Below are 6,643 nucleotides of genomic sequence, written 5' to 3' on the forward strand. Positions count from 1 at the left end.
GACACAGTGACACTGTGTTACACTGGACACAGACACACTATTAGATGCTGATGCTGCTGCAATGATGATGCTCTCTACATTGGGAAACCATTCCAAAACAGATTCCAATAAAATATATCTTGAATATGCAAGCATATCACTCCTGTACTGGCTTCACTTCATTGGCTCCCAGTGGTTTTTAGAATACAGTTCAAAATTCTACTTTTAATGTACAAGTCTCTTAACAGGTTAGCACCCAGTTATATAATGGATCTGCTTGTGCGCTATGTTCCAGCTCGACCCCTAAGATCTGCAGATCAGCTTCAGCTGGTTGTTCCCAAATCTAGGCTGAAGCAGAGGGGGGCCGAGCATTTGTAGTAGCCCCCCGAAACTCTGGAACGAGTTACCGGTGCAGATTCGATTGGCACCTACTCTTTCAAGTTTTAATTCTAAGCTTAAAGCTCATTATTATTCTTTGGCTTTTATGTAATTATTGTTTTATTTGGTTGTTGTTTTTAGTCCAAGTATTGTTATTTTTAAGTTTCTTAATCTGTTCAGCACTTTGGTCAACTAATGTTGTGTTAAATGTGCTCTATAAATAAATTGACATTGACATTGACAATTGACATTGACATATAAATTCATATTTATATATGTGTGTGTGTGTGTGTGTGTGTGTGTGTGTGTGTATGTGTGTGTGTGTTTGTGAGAGAGAGACAGGGAGACCTGTGTGACCTCCTGGTAGACTCTAATCATTAGAGGAAACAATCTGACCACCTTTAGCGCATGAGGAGAAGAAGAGCAGCCAAGAACAACATTGCTTGCTTCCTGCTTCCATCAGGACCATCACAGCTCACACTCACATCCAGACTGAGGAGAAGCGAGACCCCTGAAGAACCTGTGTGACCCCTTTGTGACCCCTGTGTGACCCCTGGGTAGCATCTGTGCAGTCCCTACGTGACCTCTGTGTATCTCCTGTATAGCCCCTATGTAGTGTATCCTCTGTGTATCTCCTGTGTAGGCCCCATGTAACCCCTGTGTAGGCCCAGTGTAGCCCCTGTGTAGGCCCCATGTAGCCCCTGTGTAGGCCCAGTGTAGCCCCTGTGTAGGCCCCATGTAGCCCCTGTGTAGGCCCAGTGTAGCCCCTGTGTAGCCCCTGTGTAGCCCCTGTGTAGCTCCTGTGTAACTCTGGGATATCTGAACAGTCCAGAGCGTCAGTCTGTTTGGTTTGTTAAATGTCAATGGCTCTGTGACCTCATGTATAACTGTAACTATAACTGTTTGGGATTTCACATGTGCACTTCACAAGCCTAGCAAATAATCCTGAATGGGATTGAGATTGAGACGGAGGTTGGGATTGAGATTGAGATTGAGATTGAGATTGGGATTGAGGTTGGGATTGAGATTGAGACTGGGATTGAGATTGAGATTGGGATTGGGATTGAGTTTGGGATTAAGGTTGGGATTGGGATTGGGATTGAGAAGGGTTTGAGATTGAGGTTGGGATTGAGATTGAGACTGGGATTGAGACTGGGATTGAGACTGGGATTGGGATTGGGATTGAGAAGGAATTGGGAAGGGCTCGGTGACCATGGCTGGAGCTCGTGAGCGTGTTGAGCTCCCAAAGCAGCCTGTGCCACACACCTCCAAACAATGGGTGGAAGTGTGTGAGTGTAGGCAGGTCCCAGCACAGCTGTGTCACACGCTCCGCCTGTCTCTGAACAGTCTGGAGCTCACACACACAATCAAAGATGCAGTCAGTTCTCCAAATACACAACATCAACTCCCAACATAAAAAGAACTCAAAAGACCATTATCTATCATCATGCTTTTGATTCATACATTGTTAAAGTTCTCAGCAATAAAGACATTTGAATGGATGACATTGAATTGACAGATTTTTGAGGTTGATACTTGTAAAAACAAATGCTAACATGTTAGTGTTACCACACTGTGTGTGTGTGTGTGTGTGTGTGTGTGTGTGTGTGTGTGTGTGTGTGTGTGTGTGTGTGTGTGTGTGTGTGTGTATGTGTTGTGTGTGCGCATGTGTGTGCGTTTAAGTGTGTGTGCATGTGCGTGTGCATGTGAACATGTGTGTGGGTGTGTGTGCACGTGTGCGTATGTGTGTGCGTGTGGGCATATGTGTGTGTGTGTGTGTGTGTGTGTGTGTGTGTGTGTGTGTGTGTGTGTGTGTGTGTGTGTGTGTGTGTTTGTGATACTGTAGTCTGGCTGGTGTTTAAAAAGTCTCAAGGGTACATAAACAATACTGCCCAATTGTGTGGAGTTTATTAGACTCACCAGTTAGGTCACGTGTCTAGACTAGATGATGATGATGATGATGATGATGATGGTGATGATAATGGTGAATATGATGATGATGATGATGATGATGATGATGATGATGATGATGATGATGATGATGGTTTTCATGACGTAAGGAAAGACAATGTATGCCAGAAATTTAGTGAGCACTGCTGTGCCACTCTACCACAACTCTAATACCCCCCATACACTCTACCACAACTCTAATACCCCTGATACACTCTACCACAACTCTAATACCCCCCATACACTCTACCACAACTCTAATACCCCTGATACACTCTACCACAACTCTAATACCCCCCATACACTCTACCACAACTCTAATACCCCTGATACACTCTACCACAACTCTAATACCCCCCATATTCTCTACCACAACTCTAATACCCCCCATACACTCTACCACAACTCTAATACCCCCCATACACTCTACCACAACTCTAATACCCCTGATACACTCTACCAAAACTCTAATACCCCCCATACACTCTACCACAACTCTAATACCCCCCATACACTCTACCACAACTCTAATACCCCCCATACACTCTACCACAACTCTATTACCCCTGACACACTCTACCACAACTCTAATACCCCCCATACACTCTACCACAACTCTAATACCCCTGATACACTCTACCATATCTCTAATACCCCCAGACACCCTACCACAATTCTAATAACTCCTGTACACTCTCCCACAACTCTTATACCCCCCATACACTCTACCACAACTCTAATAACTCCTGTACACTCTACCACAACTCTAATACCCCTGATACACTCTACCACAACTCTGATAACTCCTGTACACTCTCCCACAACTCTAATACCCCCCAGACACCCTACCACAACTCTAATAACTCCTGTACACTCTTCCACAACTCTTATACCTCCTGTACACAGTTCTAGAGAAAGATGAGGAAGAGGATGAGGATGAAGAGGACGAGCAAGTGTCACAGTCACTTTGGTTGACCATGTGATCAAGCATGGGTTGAGTTTTTGTGAGGCTGAGTCCTCTAGTCTAATTTGAGCTGCTGCATTGTAGGAAGCTTCATCTTGATGAGAATACGTTAGTCAGCCTTAGACTACCGTGTTACTGAACTCACACTGTGAACTGTGTATAGTACTACCACTGTACCACTGTACAACTGTACCACTGTACCACTGTACCACTGTACCACTGCATCACTGTATCACCGCATCACTGTATCACTGCATCACTGTATCACTGTATCACTGTACCACTGTACCACTGTACCACTGCATCACTGTATCACCGCATCACTGTATGACTGCATCACTGTATCACTGTACCACTGTACCGCTGTATCACTCTACCACTATACCACTGTAACACAGTAACACTATACCACTATATCACGGCGCCACTGAACCACTGTATCACTGTATCACTGCATCACTGCATCACTGTACCACTGCACCGCTGTATCACTCTACCACTATACCACTGTAACACAGTAACACTATACCACTATATCACGGCGCCACTGAACCACTGTATCACTGTATCACTGCATCACTGTACCACTGTACCACTGTACCACTGCACCGCTGTATCACTCTACCACTATACCACTGTAACACTGTAACACTATACCACTATATCACTATATCATGCAGAAAACTATTCCCATAATGTTTGTGCAGAACTGCTAGACTAGCGGTTGCTGGAGGAAGATGACAGCTGTTCACCCTGCAGCAGGAAGAGACCATCGTAAACATGGCCAGAGCAGACAATAGCATATGTTTACGACAACTACAACAGCACATCATTACTGACTATATCAGCAACATCCATTCAGGGTGCCTGTCTGCACTGGCCATCTCCAGAGAAGACATGACATGAAGAATGAAGTAAGCTCTGAGAGTGTGAAACACCTGTGCTACGAGTGTGAAATACCTGTGCTATGAGTGTGAAACACCTGTGCTGCGAGTGTGAAACACCTGTGCTACATATGTGTGTCCGAGTTTGCCTTGCTGTTCTCTCACTGTGAACGCAGCCCAGTGTCATATGGAGCACAATACTGACTCCTTTATGCCTGTTTCAGATTGTTTTATTATACTGTAATGTTTAGTTCCAGAGAGTGATGGATCTACTGCAGATGGAGCTACAGTGGAAGTTCTGATGGACCATCACCAGTATCTCTGGCAGCGTTCTGCCAACATCACAGTCTGTGCAGCTATTAGCCAGAATGGTGTCATTCATGCCACATGTGTGTTGCAATACTGTTCATGCATAAAATAAAAACTCCCATAGTAACTATTCTGGTGTAAATGTACTGAATATGCACACTTATCACACTGCTGTGTCAGACGTTTATCAGACTGCTGTGTCAGACGTTTATCACACTGCTGTGTCAGACGTTTATCACACTGCTGTGTCAGACGTTTATCAGACTGCTGTGTCAGACGTTTATCAGACTGCTGTGTCAGACGTTTATCACACCGCTGTGTCAGACGTTTATCAGACTGCTGTGTCAGACATTTATCAGACTGCTGTGTCAGACGTTTATCACACTGCTGTGTCAGACGTTTATCAGACTGCTGTGTCCTGCACACTGAAAACACAAAAGCACACAGCAGTAGTGTTAACTGTGGATCGTATCAGTGTGGAGTTGTGTAGGCAGCGCTGCTCGTGTGATATTTGTGTGTGTGTGTGTGTGTGTGTGTGTGTGTCTCCAGCTGCTTTCTGATAAGGTTTGGTCAAAAGCAAACTGAACTGTAATATGAACTGTAAATCCACTCCACTGCACAGTGAGCATGTATTCATTTAAGTCTTTTAAGTCCTCATGCATAATGTAACTACATGAACAAACACCTAAATTCATTATTACCGTCTTCAGGTTTTATTGATCCTCGTGGGAGCGGTAAGTGGCTCAAGGTCGCCTGTCTGACGTGACGACTTTAACCGGTTTCCTTCCTCTGTTTTCAGGACCTCCTGCGGTGTTGGTGCTGTGAAGTCCCACTTCCTTGGAGCAGGAACAATGGGCCGAGATCTTAGCTGCGCTCGGATCCTCCAGGCGGCCCGCGACCTCGGAGCAACACAAGGTCATGCCCATCTCATTCAAAAACGACTCAACAGGTTTGTCTGTGAACACATCCAGGATCATCTGGAAATTCTCTGATACTTTTTTTGCGCGCAAGCTTCCCCGTATCGTCTAAACGTTTGAGTCTTAATGATATTCAACAATTTCACATAATTTATCAAAAGACACATCACTCAGACACACAGGCCTGGATCACGGCCACAGATGAACAGTCAGACGTCACTCAGATTGCTTCAGGTAAAGAACCAATACTGAATATTTAATACTGCGCTGCACAGAAAGCCCACAGAACAGAACAGTCCTCTGTTCTCGTAACCCTACATGATGTGCACACACCTTTTGTTGTGCTGTCTGCACGGAACATTCCGGTTATTGAGAATCTTGATATCCACTTCTTGCAGGATTTGTTCACAGTGAAGTCAGTTTCACACACGCACACACACACACACACACACACACACACACAGTCGGGCATCTTTTGTAGACGTCAACAGGAGGTGGACTCTCACCATCGTCAGGAGAAGCGTGAAGGAAGGGACAGGATCTTCTCAGCGTGGCCGTCTCAGGGGAGGGGGCTGCTCCTCTCACCGCTGCCCCTCAGACGTCAGGGGCTCTGCGGGGGAAGGAAGGCATACTGAAACCACTTCCCACAATTGTGTATTTCTGTCCCAAACACAGAGCTGGTCGCCATCACCGCAGGGGTGTTGGTGGCCAGAGGTGCCAAGGCACACGATGCACAGAGTGAATGAGGTGAAACGCATTTGGTACGTATGGACGTCACAAACGTCTGACCTTCATAATACTTCTGAAGACATGGGGCCTCCAGAATGAATATTTCAGGTTTTGTACAGGGTGTGGTTGCAGTAGTAGCTACACGTTACACCAACCAACCTTCCAAACATTTCAGATTATCTGCGAAATAAAATAAAATGCAATTCAATTGAGTGCATTCAATTAAATTTTGCAGTACAATTATTGAAAAATTATGTGTTTCCTATAGTTTCATGAATGTGTCACAGAGATCAAGCAACTTGTCATAACGTCATATATATATATATATATATATATCTATATATATATATATATATATATATATATATATATATATATATAGATATATATGACGTTATGACAAGTTGCTTGATCTCTGTGACACATTCATGAAACTATAGGAAACACATAATTTTTCAATAATTGTACTGTATTGTATATAATTGTACTGTATATACGTCATAACGCCATGAATTCTATAAGTATCTATACAG

General features: G+C 44.2%; 1 long non-coding RNA gene across 2 annotated transcripts; it reads right to left on the minus strand.

Moving 5' to 3' along the window:
* Positions 1–4,304: 4,304 nt before the first annotated feature.
* LOC143475589 (uncharacterized) lies at positions 4,305–5,979 on the minus strand. Of its 2 annotated transcripts, none has more exons than XR_013121055.1 (3): positions 5,888–5,979; positions 5,166–5,363; positions 4,305–4,889 (listed from the first exon to the last, which is right to left on the minus strand). It is a non-coding gene; the product is annotated as an uncharacterized LOC143475589 (long non-coding RNA). The 2 variants fall into 2 exon arrangements; XR_013121054.1 differs by lacking the exon at positions 5,888–5,979 and adding an exon at positions 5,715–5,822.
* Positions 5,980–6,643: the final 664 nt, after the last annotated feature.

The sequence above is a fragment of the Brachyhypopomus gauderio genome, chromosome 14 (assembly GCF_052324685.1).
Source record: "Brachyhypopomus gauderio isolate BG-103 chromosome 14, BGAUD_0.2, whole genome shotgun sequence".
NCBI lineage: Eukaryota > Metazoa > Chordata > Actinopteri > Gymnotiformes > Hypopomidae > Brachyhypopomus > Brachyhypopomus gauderio.